This window comes from Polypterus senegalus, chromosome 14 (genome assembly GCF_016835505.1).
Source record: "Polypterus senegalus isolate Bchr_013 chromosome 14, ASM1683550v1, whole genome shotgun sequence".
Classification (NCBI taxonomy): Eukaryota; Metazoa; Chordata; class Cladistia; order Polypteriformes; family Polypteridae; genus Polypterus; species Polypterus senegalus.
In genome coordinates this window covers 17,797,913-17,812,346 of record NC_053167.1, presented here as the reverse complement: position 1 = coordinate 17,812,346, position 14,434 = coordinate 17,797,913, and the positions used below count along the sequence as shown (strand labels likewise).

General features: G+C 38.5%; 1 long non-coding RNA gene across 1 annotated transcript; it reads right to left on the bottom strand.

Annotated features, from left to right (window-relative positions):
• Positions 1-2,144: 2,144 nt before the first annotated feature.
• Positions 2,145-5,693, bottom strand: LOC120514506. Its single transcript, XR_005630475.1, has 3 exons — positions 5,663-5,693; positions 2,251-2,469; positions 2,145-2,159 (listed from the first exon to the last, which is right to left on the bottom strand). It is a non-coding gene; the product is annotated as an uncharacterized LOC120514506 (long non-coding RNA).
• Positions 5,694-14,434: the final 8,741 nt, after the last annotated feature.

The window sequence follows — 14,434 nt, the reverse complement described above, 5'->3', positions numbered from 1 at the left end:
AAGAAGAAATAAAGAAAGCTTTGCGAGAGGTAGGAAAGCATAATGCTATATTAGGGCAGGGTTTATTTATTAGGTTCTGCAGTGCTTTGAGAAAATCATTACTTCCTTGATAACATGCACAGAGTAATGCATTTATTGTTCTGTGATTGTACAAGATATAGAGTTAAACTAGATAAGTAATGGAACAGAAATTTATGAGAACTGTATATGTCCCTTTTTTTTGTGTTTTAGATTGACCGTGCTGCTTCTGTCGAAGCTTTGTGAGAATGTACTTTAAAATATAGCACAATGTTACAGACAGCTGGTTGTCCAAGGTATGTGGCTACTCTTGAAGAAAAGAGAACAATTGTATCAGACTACCTCCGCTGGTATATTATCGACCGTAACTCATGTGTAATTGACAGGTACCATCATATCCTAGTCATACAATTTTTGTAAGTTACATTGCCATGTTCAAAGCAAACATGTCAGTCTGCAATTCAGTTGCTAACAAGCAGCTTACAACTATTACATTATTAGTGAAGGACAGTTCCAATATTTTTCAACATATATGATTTCAAAAAGGGATTCTGGTGATGAGTCAGGGTCAAAAATGTTTTAGTCAATTCCCGTCTCATTTCAACAGTAGTACATGGGGGCAGGCATGCTGTTCGAGCCTTCAAACCATCTAAAATAAGTGATCTAAAACCAGAAACTCCGAAAGGCTTTAAGAACAAACCCCATTGACTCATGTTTAAAGGGAAAATGTTTCTCTAATATGACTCAATACAATAAAACACATTTTACCTTAGATGCTGAAAATTACTGGAGTAATCATGTTTTTAACATACTGTCCATACACTTACACTATGTGATTAGCACTTTATAGCAGTGTAACAATGTATTTTGTACTTTCTAGATTTAAAAATGGTTTTTCAGCTCTTCAGTTTTTGACTGCACTGCAGCAGCATCCTTCTTTGATGATCCCTGTCCTGTGCCACTCAGAAAAGAAGGTCACTGCCCTTGAACTTGAGGGACTTTTCAAACCTGACCTCAGTCCATCAGGGAGCAACAGGAGACTCAGAGAAGGACAAACATTAGGCTACTGGGCTGACTATCCCCTTGATTGTGAAGGTTTGCAAAATAGATTGCATAATTATTTATTTTACAAGTAGTTAAAATAATACTTAACAATATGCCAAGATGTGCATGAACAATTCTGTTTCTTTACAGAAGGTCAGGCTGCTGTTTGCAACTGGGCTAACTTCACTTCCCCTGTCTGGATTGGAACCGCTGCCAAGGATTGAGTTCCTGGATGATTCACTATTCCCAATGGCCAACAAATGTGCAAACACAATGAAATTACCACTGCTGGATTCATACAATGTGTTTAAATCACATATGGATTTTGGACTTCAGAATTCACTAGGATTTGGCTGCTTTTAAATCAGGTGTGATTGGGTCCACTAGATGTGGATAAATCACTACAGCTAAAGAACTTGCATCCATCTGAACTGGAGGACACACTTTAGCACTGTTATTATTTAATTTTGTAATATAACTCTGCTGCATTTTTTATATTTGAGATTTTGAAGAAACCACGTTTGGTTATTGTTTATTTAAGTTACAACTGAAGATGTTTTAATGTGTTCTTGTTTATATTATGTTACATTTGGACTGTTTCATCAAATCCTGAGCTCTGAAAGAGAGATGTCCTGGTAATAAAGCCTAATCAAGAGTACTTAAAATTAAACATTTATTTTTGATACTTAAATAGTGCAATAAATATTTTATACGTTGTCTTACTTTTACTCCACTTTATTTAATTTCATACTTTATTTACAATTATTTAGGGCAGATGTGGAAGTTTTTCCAATAAAAATTAAAATTCATGGACAGCACAAGTTACTCTTCACATGCTTGAGACACTGTTTCATTAATGTGTACATTATTACATCTGTAGTACAAAGAATTATAATTGAGCAATTTCTTTAAGATGCATGTACAGTTCTGATGCAGACTCCCAGTTCTCTGGCTTCTGTAGGTGACTGTGCTCCATAACAAAGTCCAAGTACTCCTGCATGTTCAGGTCACCACATGAATGCATTGGCTGATTTGATTCTGGGAAAGTATCCAGTTCTGTACATTCAATCCTAAATCCACAGTCTCTGGAGCCAAATCTAGATTGAGAAATTGATCGGAGTAATAACATTTATTTACATTTAAGCTACAAAGAAAACAAAAAGTTACTGGGAAATGATAATTCATTACCTGTGTGGTAAGTAGTACAGTTCATTGGGCACTCCTCCAGGACATGACGCGGTTGTAGAAGGGCGAATCCGGTGACTGTTCCACAGAGTCTTGCATTCAACCAGGTCCTTCTGTATGACATCCTTGAAGCAAAATCTTAGCAAGCACTGATGTTCATGACTTCCATTAAAGTGTCCTGCATCTCTGAGGTCTGCAAATAACTCCATCCAGAACTGAGACCTATATGAATAACTGGGTTAAACTTTATATTAATTCTGCCAATTGCTTAGGCATACCAGTTTATTTACACTTGTAAATCAAGATAAAGAAAAAAATGGGAAAAAAATTGGTGTGCGTTAGTTTTAAAATTAACTTAGTCACATTCCTCATTACTTACAAAAAAAGTAACCAAATATGTTATAGTTACTTATAAAATTTAATGCATTACAAACCGTGCTTTTCTTTGCACTTTTTCTTAAAGTAAGAGATACAAAAACCATACTTATAATAAAGATAAATCTATTTTCATGAACTCCATTATTCCTGTGCAAGATATTAACAAACAGAATTCCATTTCTTTATAATGCAGCTCACCATACGACCTGAAGAACTGCAGGCACTATGTGACAGCTTCAGAAGGCAACGACTTTGAGAAAAGGGCAGTACTTATAGGAAATAAAACCGTACTAAACCTAATAATAAAAATAGTAATTCTTATCATTTTTGAGCGGCTTAAGTAACATTAATATTTTCCTTCAACAAAATAAGTATCGCATTAAGTTACTCGCTACTTTAAAAATTAATTTGACTATGTAACGCAGGGGTGCCCACACTTTTTCGGCTTGCAAGCTCCTTTTAAAATGACCAGGTCGAAATGATCTCCTACATTAAAAATTATATATATATTGAGTAAACGTTATACATAAAATATATGTTGTCGTACCTTGCATAACTGAATAACCTTTATGGCACAGTAACAATTCAATACATTTATGGTCACTACAGTATTTGGATTTAATAATCTTTATGTGGGAAAAGGCTGACTCGCATAAATAAGTAGAGCCGAATAATGCAGTCAAGGAGGTAGCGCTTGGAAGGGCTTCTTAGGCCGGAGTTATACTTCACGAGATGTGACGCATGCTGCAGCGGACGGTCCTGCTACGCAAGCGTTGTAGTGTTTATACTTGCGCGTACTTTACGTAAATCTGGAGGAATCCACCAGGTGGCAGTGCGAGATATTATCATGGTGAGAACATGTTCGGCTTCTCTGTGTTGTGAATTGCCTAAAACACCTATTAAATTCCGATAACACCTTACCGCAATATCTCTGAAAAGGATGTTTATTGATTAAATCCATAAATCCAGGGATGTATGTGTCCATTCCAGGAAGCATTGGGCACGAGTGAGAAACAGTCCCTTGACGAGGCCTCAGCTCATCGCAAGGTGAATACAAGCACACACATACACTAGCGTCATTTTAGCGGCACCAAATCCCCAAATCTGCATATCTTTGGAAGGAAATCGGAGCACAGTGTGGAATACAAGCAGGAAATACCAGCAACATAACTCCCTGCGAGACAGCAGTGCTATCGCTCTGCCACCATGACACCCCCAAGTGTGTAATTATTCCCCCATGTGTGTATTTATTAACAGTATTCATTATTTAAACGAAATTATATGTAAAATGTAACATACACATTTTAATGCATTTCATCATGAAAGTGATATCAAGTATAAATCTAAAGATTCTAAATGTGCAGAGAGTTGGAATATCATAAATTTAATTTGTTCTGTTTGGCGATCTATTGCTGCTTTCCGCTGCTGAAGCAAAATGGCGACATACAGATGCATTCGTGGTGCTTTTATATTCAAGCGTCACATATTCCCGATCGTAATGACACGATACATTTTAAAAGTCTCACATACCATCTTTTGTGCCATCTATTTTTTATTGTTTTACTTTACCTGCTGTCAGGTCCAAGAAACTCGTAGCGATTAAAAACTGGGATGACGTTTACGACCGTCTGCTTTAATGATAAAGTAAACTACGAGGTTAAAGTGAACAATTCGAGATTAAAGCCGAAATTTCCACTTTAATCACAAAATACACGTTTTCACCGTGTCATTTATTTTTTTCTCAGTGGCTCAAATATAACGCTATACATTATGTTGCTGTTGTTAAGTTGCAAAAATTAAAAAATTAAAAAAGACATATATAAATGACACGATACATTTTAAAAGTCTCACATACCATGTTTTGTGCCGTCTATTTTTTTTTTTTTTTTGCAACTTCACATCGGCTACATAATGTATAGCGCTGTATTTGAGCCACTCATCAAACAGCAAAGTGCGCACATCGATCCCCGAAGGATCTCCATAGAGGCTTGCTGTCACATGTAGATAGTAAACAGAGACTCTGACGTCACGTTCCGACTTTTAGCACACTGCGCCCCCCGACTTTTTGCTGGTACTGCAACTCGCGCACACATCGCGTTAATTTCTGAGGACCTGCTCAGAGGACGCGTGAAATGAACGCTGGGAACGCGTGGCAGCCATGATGCGGACGCGTACGCGTTCTGAGCGTGAAGTATAAATGAGCCCTAATGCTTAATGATCGAGTGACTCACCCGGAACGATGCTTTGGTGATGCTGCCTTTGCTTTTGAATTCGGCCGAGTGAAAAATGACAGCTGTCCGATTAACTGCGATTTTAGTTCCCTCTCCTTTTTCATTCTTAGATAGCTTTTCGGAAGGAAGTCAGTTTCATAGTTTTTATGAACAGTTCGAATGTGCCTTTCCACATTTTCCTTCTTTGGAATAGCAATTATAGATTGGCAGATGAGACAAACGCACTTCGATTGGGACATTGTGAGAAAAAAAAAATCCTTTTCCAATTCCACATCCAGCCCATACCCTCCCCAAAAATTTTTTTTTAAATGCCTTCTTTAGTCGATATAAATTGGAAGGCTAACTAGATCACAGCCGGAGCTTAGCAGTAGCTTGCGCGTTTGATCGTGCGTGCAGGATGACCAGTGTGTTAGAAGAAAAGAGATCTCAGACTGGCCGCCCTGTATGTCAATCAAGTGGCAAATGCCATAGGGAGAATATATGATAGACTAACGTTTACAAAAAAATTTTTTTGAATGCAACGCTTTCTACCTGCACTACCTTTGCGATCTACCGGTCGATTGCGATCGACGTCTTGGGCACCCCTAATGTAACGTAACTTTTAACGTTGCCCCAACACTACAGAGGACAGTAAGTGGCCAGGGATCCTAAATAACGCATTCAGGAGATGCATTTAAAAAGTTAAATCACCATACATTTTTAACGCGTTTATGGTGATTAATCAGCAGCCTTAACATGCATCACAGTTGTAAAATGTGTAGGCTAACAGTAATGATAAAGAGCGATACTTCATTTAGGTCACGTACCTTCCCTTTCTGAATATGGACCACCACGACTCAATACGTTGATTGTTTGTAGATGAGCCATACATGTGGCTAGACATTCCCGAGTAGTAGTCGGCGTGCTGGTGACGTAGGGTACATTGAATTGCAGCCATATTGCCATTCTCCGTGCTGCAATCTGTCCTCAGTCTCATGGGCACAACAGCAAGGCGTCGCACACAAGTTAGGAAACTGTGAGCGATCACTGATGGATTGTTATTTGTTGGTCCACTTACAAGCCACAATACTGTACGTGAAAATCCATCAATGCATCCAGAAATAGCAAATCCGAAAGGCTTTAATTTGTCGTAACCATCAGCATGCCACATATAATTCGGCCCCATCGAGTGGTAGGTTCTTCTTATAAACCTTCTGCGTGCTCTCCTCTCGCATCCTCGAGGATTTAGCTCCCAGAGTAAAACCATAACATCATCTCTCTTTACTCGCAAATTGTACTTTTGCCTGAGTACTTGACACATCGTTCAGTAGCCAAAAAGTTGTCCAGGTCCACGAAGCTCCAACCTGATGGCATTCCTGGCAGTGTTTTTGGAGGAATACTCCTTTCTACGATATAGCCTGGCTTCTCTAAGTTTAGTTTTAAGGCACCGCAAGCTAATGTTTACACCATGTAAAAAGGAACTTCATGTCAGCGATTACATTGAAGGAGTGACCTTCATTGGCATAGCCTATACAACAACGTTTCACATCTTCCATCTGGAGAGCCTCTTTTAGAAAGTCTAAACATTTCCCACAAGAATAATAAAAGCGAGCCACCTGGCTAAAATGGTTACCACAAAATGGACAAAACATCGTCGCCTGGCTGTGCTTAATCGCTACAAGCTCTATTCATTTCCCCTCGCAAGACAGTTTGAATGACACAAAAGGTCAGCAACAAGCACTTCCTGTATATTGTACCTACCCTTTCCGTTTGATTTGCTGCTTGTAAATTTGTTTTGGGCCACTTGTAAAGTTGTTTTCTGCTTGTAAATTTGTTTTGGGACACTTTTACAGTTGTTTTCTGCTTGTAAATTTGTCTCGGGAGTTGTAAATTGTTCTCACTATTGTAAAATTGTTTTCTGAAATGTTAATTTGAATTTCCTTTGTAAATTTGTCTTAATGGTTATAAATTTGTTTTGTGAAATGTAAATTTGTTTTGCCCTTCTCGGCCACCGTACAAAACACAACACTTTTTCACTCTGTACAATGCCCAGGAATGAACAAACTATGCAGCAGTATATGCCAATGATCATTGATATGTAATGGAAAAAAAATCAAATATAAAAAAACAACACAAAAATGTAGCAGTCCAGTAAATACTGTAGAAACAGAATATACTATGCAGATATTAGACATATATAAACAAAAGTCCTGTGTGTGCATGGAGCAGTACGCTTTGCTCATGCTCAAAACAGCTACAAGATGGCACATGCATATGCACCTCACTTCTCACTATGAAAGACCTTTGTGCAGCAAATGCCATCATGCAACAGTGACATCATGCTAATGACACAGATGAAGAGACACAACATCGAAAGGTAGCAAACGCCACGGCACAACAATTAGCAAGTGAAACACCTCAGCAAAGGCTTGAAAGAGAGGGAAAGGCTTGAAGTTGTCACTAAAAGCATTGTCTATCTGGAGGTATTTTCTCAAGACAAAGATTAACAGAACTCATATGCCAGTGATACGGCAAAGTTATGGTATTGCCAGTGTCTTCTTCTGCCTTTGGGGCAGCAAGCACGAGTGGGTCCACATCCTCTGCACTGGGTAATTTTTAAGAGTTAGCTTACACTTCTCCAAGTGCACAAATATAGTAAGACTGCTAGGGAGTGTTTGGGTTTTTTTTGTCCTAAAGACCACACACATTTACAATCGTATGAAAAACTTTGGAAACCCCTCTCAGCCTGCATAATAATTTACTCTACTTTCAACAAAATAGATAACAATGGTATGTCTTTCATTTCCTAGGATCATCTAAGTACTGGGGTGTTTTCTGAACAAAGATTTTTAGTGAGGCAGTATTTAGTTGTGTGAAATTAAATTAAATGTGAAAAACTGGCTGTGCAAAAATCTTGCTACCCTTGTAATTTTGCTGATTTGAATGTATGTAACTGCTCAATGCTGATTACTTGCAACACCAAATTGGTTGGATTAGCTCATTAAGCCTTGAACTTCACAGACAGGTGTGTCCGATCATGAGAAAAGGTATTTAAGGTGGCCAATTGTAAGTTGTGCTTCCCTTTGACTCTCCTCTGAAGAGTGACATACAGCATGGGATCCTCAAAACAACTCTCAAAAGATCTGAAAACAAAGATTGTTCAGTGTCATGGTTTAGGGGAAAGCTACAAAAAGCTACCTCGGAGGTTTAAACTATCAGTTTCAACTGTAAGGAATGTAATCAGGAAATGGAAGGCCACAGACAGTTGCTTTTAAACCCAGCAGGTCTGGCAGGCCAAGAAAAATACAGGAGCGGCATAAGCGCAGGATTGTGAGAATGGTTACAGACAACCCACAGATCATCTCCACAGACCTGCAAGAACATCTTGGGGCAGATGGTGTATCTGTACATCATTCTGCAGTTCAGCACAATTTGCACAAAGAACATCTGTATGGCAGGGTGATGAGAAAGAAGCCCTTTCTGCACTCACGCCACAAACAGAGTCACTTGTTGTATGCAAATGCTCATTTAGACAAGCCAGATTCATTTTGGAACAAAGTGCTTTGGACTGATGAGACAAAAATTGAATTGTTTGGTCATAACAAAAAGTGCTTTGCATGGTGGAAGAAGAACACCACATTCCAAGAAAAATACCTGCTACCTACTGTCAAATTTGGTGGAGGTTCCATCATGCTGTGGGGCTGTGTGGCTAGTTCAGGGCCCGGGGCCCTTGTTAAAGTCCAGGGTCAGATTAATTCAACTCAGTATCAACAAATTCTTCAGGATAATGTTCAAGCATCAGTCACAAAGTTGAAGTTACGCAGGGGTTGGATATTCCAACAAGGCAATGACCCAAAACACAGTTCGAAATCTACAAAGGCATTCATGCAGAGGGAGAAGTACAATGTCCTGGAATGGCCGTCAAAGTCCCCTGACTTGAATATCATTGATAATCTATGGGATGATTTGAAGCAGGCTGTCCATGCTTGGCAGCCATCAAATTTAACTGAACTGGAGAGATTTTGTATGGAAGAATGGTCAAAAATACCTCCATCCAGAATCTAGACACTCATCAAGGCTATAGGAGGCATCTAGAGGCTGTTATATTTGCAAAAGGAGGCGCAACTAAGTATTGATGTAATATCTCTGTTGGGGTGCCCAAATTTATGCACCTGTCTAATTTTGTTATGATGCATATTGCATATTTTCTGTTAATCCAATAAACTTAATGTCACTGTTGAAATACTATTGTTTCCTTAAGGCATGTCAGATATTAAAAGGAAGTTGCCACTTTGAAAGCTCAGTCAATGATAAACAAAAATCCAAAGAATTAAGAGGGGTTCCCAAACTTTTTAATATGACTGTAGTATATGCTGTATTTATATTGTGAAAAGATCAGACTCAACACACTTAAAAAGGTCTGGGGCAGACACCCGTATATTATCCCTGGGTGCAATGGCACCTTTAAATGCCTAAACCAGAAAAGATATAATGTAACTGGAAGTGACCTTCTTCTGACGTTGCAACCGGAAGTGACATTCTTCTAGGCGCCGGAACTAGAAGTGACATCTTTAGGAATGTGTCAGACAGGTGTTCCCATTTTTAGTCTGTACAGGTAACAGAAGGTTTAGTGCACCCCAGCACCCCCTGGTCTGACCTGGAATTACCCTCACTTGTTCCATACAGCTTCCTCCTACTCATGTATATATATATTGTGATGAACAGCCGGGTCCCATGCCTGGCCGGGACGCCCCTGCTGCTTATGTTCCGGGGGAGCCACCATGGACAGCTCAATACCTCCCCCGGGATGTAAGGTGGCAGCCTCCCTGGCCAATGTTCATTTCCCACTCTCCTGCGTGGCTCCATGGGACATGGAGTCCTCCACAGCCTGGTTGGGAGATGGGCTGGCCGCTAGGGGGCGCTGCCAAGACTCAAAAACCCGGCTGGATGAGTCATCAGCCCCACACTTCCGGGTGGTGTATAAAACGGGCCAGCCTCCACCACTAAAGGGCCAGAATCGGGAGGAAGAGGACTTTGTGGGGGTTTGTGTGCACGGACTTTGTTCTGTAAATAGTTGTAAATAAATGTGTGGTGGTGACTTAACAACATGTCTGCCTGTCTGTGCCTGGGCTGCGTCCACAATATATATATATATATATACACACACACACACACAATTGCAGTTGGTCCACAAATGTAACAATATCATAGTATGTCATACATTAATTCAATAATCCATCCTCTCCTCTGGATTCAGCCACAAGTTCTCATCAACATCACATCTAAAGTCCTTTCTAGCAAACATCTACGTTAGTATCTTTAAGCATGCCTGATCCATCATTGACATTGCTCTTGTGTAATATCTTGGCATCCAGCAGCCAAAGCATCCAGTAAGAACATGTGTAACCGATGTGTTATACTATTTGAAATTGGAAAAAATCAAATACTCAGTTAGAGGATTCGTACAGACTTTTTTCAAAACATGGCAGGATCTAATCAGTAATATTTTAAAATAGAAGTTTATAAGAATTTATTAATTTAGGTATGTTTACAAGCCTTAAATTTCACGCCGTTTGGCTTGCTCTCTCTCTCAGGGGTGGGGATCGATCTGTTCATAACTCAATTTTTCTTTTTGTAAAAACTTGATTGATTTGTATGGATTGCAATAAAAATAATAAAGAAAAAAAAAGAAAAAAAGAATGTGATATTTTGTGTGGTGTTTACAATATATTTTAGAAGGGTCTTGTTAGTGATTTAGCAAATTGTCATCATTCGGTATGAAAGTCTTTTTAACAATTTTGGCAACAGTATGTAAGCATGTGCAAAATGGCCTCTGAAAAATGATTTTTTTTTTATGGTACTTGATTTTGAGAGAGAAATGAATCTATGAATTTTGAAGCATTTAGTCATTGACTGCATTTTGTATGAAAGCAATGAAAACTGATTTATAATTTAGCCCATATAAACTGATGTTGTGGCCACTCGGTAAGGAGTTTTGAGTAAGCAACCTCAGTACTGCAGACTGTCTCTTAGTAATTGAAAAGAACAGTAACATCCAAATTTGATATTGAGAAGCACTGGCAAAAGCAAACTCCTGAACTTTTAGAATATTCAATGGCTAATAGTAGTGTGTTTCCCCTTCAAGGAAATCTGCCTAGAAGTTACCTGAAAGACCATGCCCTTTGTAAACTACACAGAGCTCAGGGGTGCACAACTGTGGTGGTGTTGATGGTGGTTGTGTGGTGTGGGTTTAGTAAGGCTGTATATACCAGCTGCATATTGACCCTGGAGTTGAAATAATAATGATAAATAATCTTTACATTTATATAGCGCTTTTCTCACTACTCAAACACAGGAAACTTCAGTTTCTGTATTACATCTTGCCTGAAGAAGGGGCCTGAGTTGCCTCGAAAGCTTGCATATTGTAATCTTTTTAGTTAGCCAATAAAAGGTGTCATTTTGCTTGGCTTTTCTCTACATTCATAATGGCTAACACGGTACAACACCCTAGTACTCACTACTGAAATAATTTTACATAGTGAATGGGGAGCCACTTCAACTACCACTAATGTGTAGCATCCACCTGGATGATGTAACAGCAGCCATTTTGTGCCAGTACGCTCACCATATATTAACTGTTAGGTGATGAAGGGGTGAGAAGCAGTTAGCCAAATTAGGGACAGGGGATTATTAGTGGGCCAGAATGACAAGGCATTGATAGGCATTTAGCCAGGACATTGGGATAAACCCTACATTTTATAAAAGATTCCCAGGGATCTTTTATGACCATAGAGAGTCGGGACCTTGATTTTACATCTCATCCAAAGGACAGCACCATTTTTACAGCACAGTGCTCCCATCACTGCACTGGGGTGTTGGGATCTATTTACAGTCCACAGTGTAAGCACCCCCTGCTGGCCTTGCTACACCTGTTCCAGCAGCAACCCAAGCTTTTCCTGGTTGGTCTCTCATTAATGTGCTGACTGTGCCTGAACATGCTTAGCTTCAAATGGATTACCTGTTCTGAAGCGCATAGGAATTTAGGGCAAAGATTAACAAGCAGTGGGTAGAAGCCAAGACTGGGAGAGTCAGAATGATAGAGAGATGGTGAAGGTTGTGTTCTTTGTTAGATGTGATGTTAGGATCCTGTTCTTAATCTTAGCCACACCTTTTTCTTACCCTTTAATTTTTCCCTTCCTCCCTAATGTCTTAACTTGTTGCTTAAGTTAAATGTATTTGTTAATAATACACCTCAACCTCCTTCACCCAGGTACTAAATTAATTAGAAACGCAGTCATCTAAGGATGATATAGGGTCTAGATTTTCTCATACTCTTTGCTGTCATGTTTCCTTTTGCTGTTTTACATAGTTCATCTAAGGTTTTGGTTACTGTATTTAGGTTTTGAACTAATAACTTAATTTTAATTTTGGGTTGTCACTTATGTTTGAGTCCTCTATCTAACAAAATATAATAACTTTGAGAATTACATTTTAAGAATAAAGAAATAAACTAATAGTTTTATTAAACAAAGTCAGATTATGTGAATAAAATTAATAACAAGAATTTAAATAAAATAGATAAGAACTGTTTCAAAGGAATATTAGTGATTTTTCTGACTTTTTGACCCTTTCACCTCTGTTCTATTAAGACCTTGGGTTATATTTTTGATTTCTTTATTTCAGATTAGTTTGTGATTTTCCTTGCCTCTTTATTTGTTTTACTTTAAGAATCTCTTTTGTACTAGCTCTTGGGCTTAGTTAGTCAACTTTTTACCTTTGACTTAGCAAATCCATGTGCACATGTTTTTTTGTGATTTTTGGAAATGCAGATCACATTTCTGTTTATTTTTTATTCTGATTATTTTTTTTTTATAAAGGTTGATTTTGGCTAACATACTTTTACTGTTTGTGCAACATTGTAGCAAGCATTACATGACCTTGAGAGTCACAGTAACAACACTACAGGGGTGATGGTATAAAGATGGTTTCAGTATTCACTACCACTTGGTGGATGAAATATTTTCCAGGTAGGCTCTAATGCTAGGTAGATTTTTCATTTCCATATTCATTCTTATATCCTTGATTTTTTTTTTATTTTCACTTTGGCTTGTGTATTCTTGGTCCATATTGACATTTTGGGTATGACTCTTTCTCTTCCATCACCATTTCCTGGTCTTTTGCTACAGTAATCCTCAGACAATTCCTTTGTCCCTTACCACCTGTATTTCTCTTTTTAAACAGTGAATTATTTTATTGTAGTTACTCTTTTATTAACTTTTATAATTAGTTCCATAATTAACAGTTTGGTAATTCAAACATATGCAGATATTTAGTGTTTTCCATTCAAGTCTGAGAATACACCGAAATGTAGTCTTTGTGTATTTTGAAAGTATGATTTTTGTAAAAGCCAAAGCTCTATTTTTGGCCTGTGTGAAGCCAACCCATGGAGTCTAGGAATTGTAGGCAGGTCAGTAAAGGTCCTGGCCTATTCTGTGGAATGTTTCAGAAGCCTTATCCCGCTTTTCCACCTTGTTGGTATCTACTTTAAGCAAAAATGAAAAATCCCAATTACTCTGATCTTTTAATCCACAGCCAGAAGTGAAAATAGTTATGAATTTAAGCCTTAAACACTGAGGCATGAAACAAAGGAGTTCTGAGGTGCGCAAAATTTCTAAAATGGAGAGGAGCGTCCCCCAGGAAAAAATATTTAAGTTAATCAGTTATGTTAAGTGGAGTTTGCATGTTCTCCCCGTGTCTGAGTTGGTTTCCTCCCACAGTCTAAAGACACGAAGATTAGGTGTATTGGTGGTTCTAAAGTGTCCTTAGTGTGTGCTTGGTGTGTGGTGTGTGGGCTGGCGCCCTGCCTGGGGTTTGTTCCTGCCTTGCGCCCTGTTGGCTGGGATTGACTCCAGCGGACCCCCATGACCCTGTGTTAGGATTCAGCGGGTTGGGAAAATGGTATGGTATGGTAGTTATGTTAAGTAATTAATAAAGAATCCAGCTAATAGCACAAAAAAAACTAACTTTTTCTATCCAAAAATATAATGCAAAAATTCCCTAATAAAACATCAAACTAGGTGGATATTACTATAGTTAACAAAGCAAAATTTAATAGTAAATTACTAAAAAAAATTCAAAATTAAGAGCATTCACCAGGAACAAAAAACAAAAGTGTAAAACCAGAAAGCAGAGATGGAAATGGTCAAAAGACCAACAAACTCAAAGAAAAGCAAAATTGCAAAGTGAAGCTGAACAATAAAAGCAGGGAGAAGCCAGCTAATGTCTAGCAGAGATGAAATAAGCAGAGCTCTTTGAGGTTATTCCTGATGATCATAAATGCACACTAGTGAGAAAAGGGACTGGAACAAAACTACAGTAATCCCTCCTCGATCGTGGGGGTTGCGTTCCAGAACCCCCCGCGATAGATGAAAATCCGCGAAGTAGAAACCATATGTTTGTATGGTTATTTTTAGATATTTTAAGCCCTTATAAACTCTCCCACACTGTTAACATTATTAGAGCCCTCTAGACATGAAATAACACCCTTTAGTCAAAAGTTTAAACTGTGCTCCATGACGAGACAGAGATGACAGTTCTTT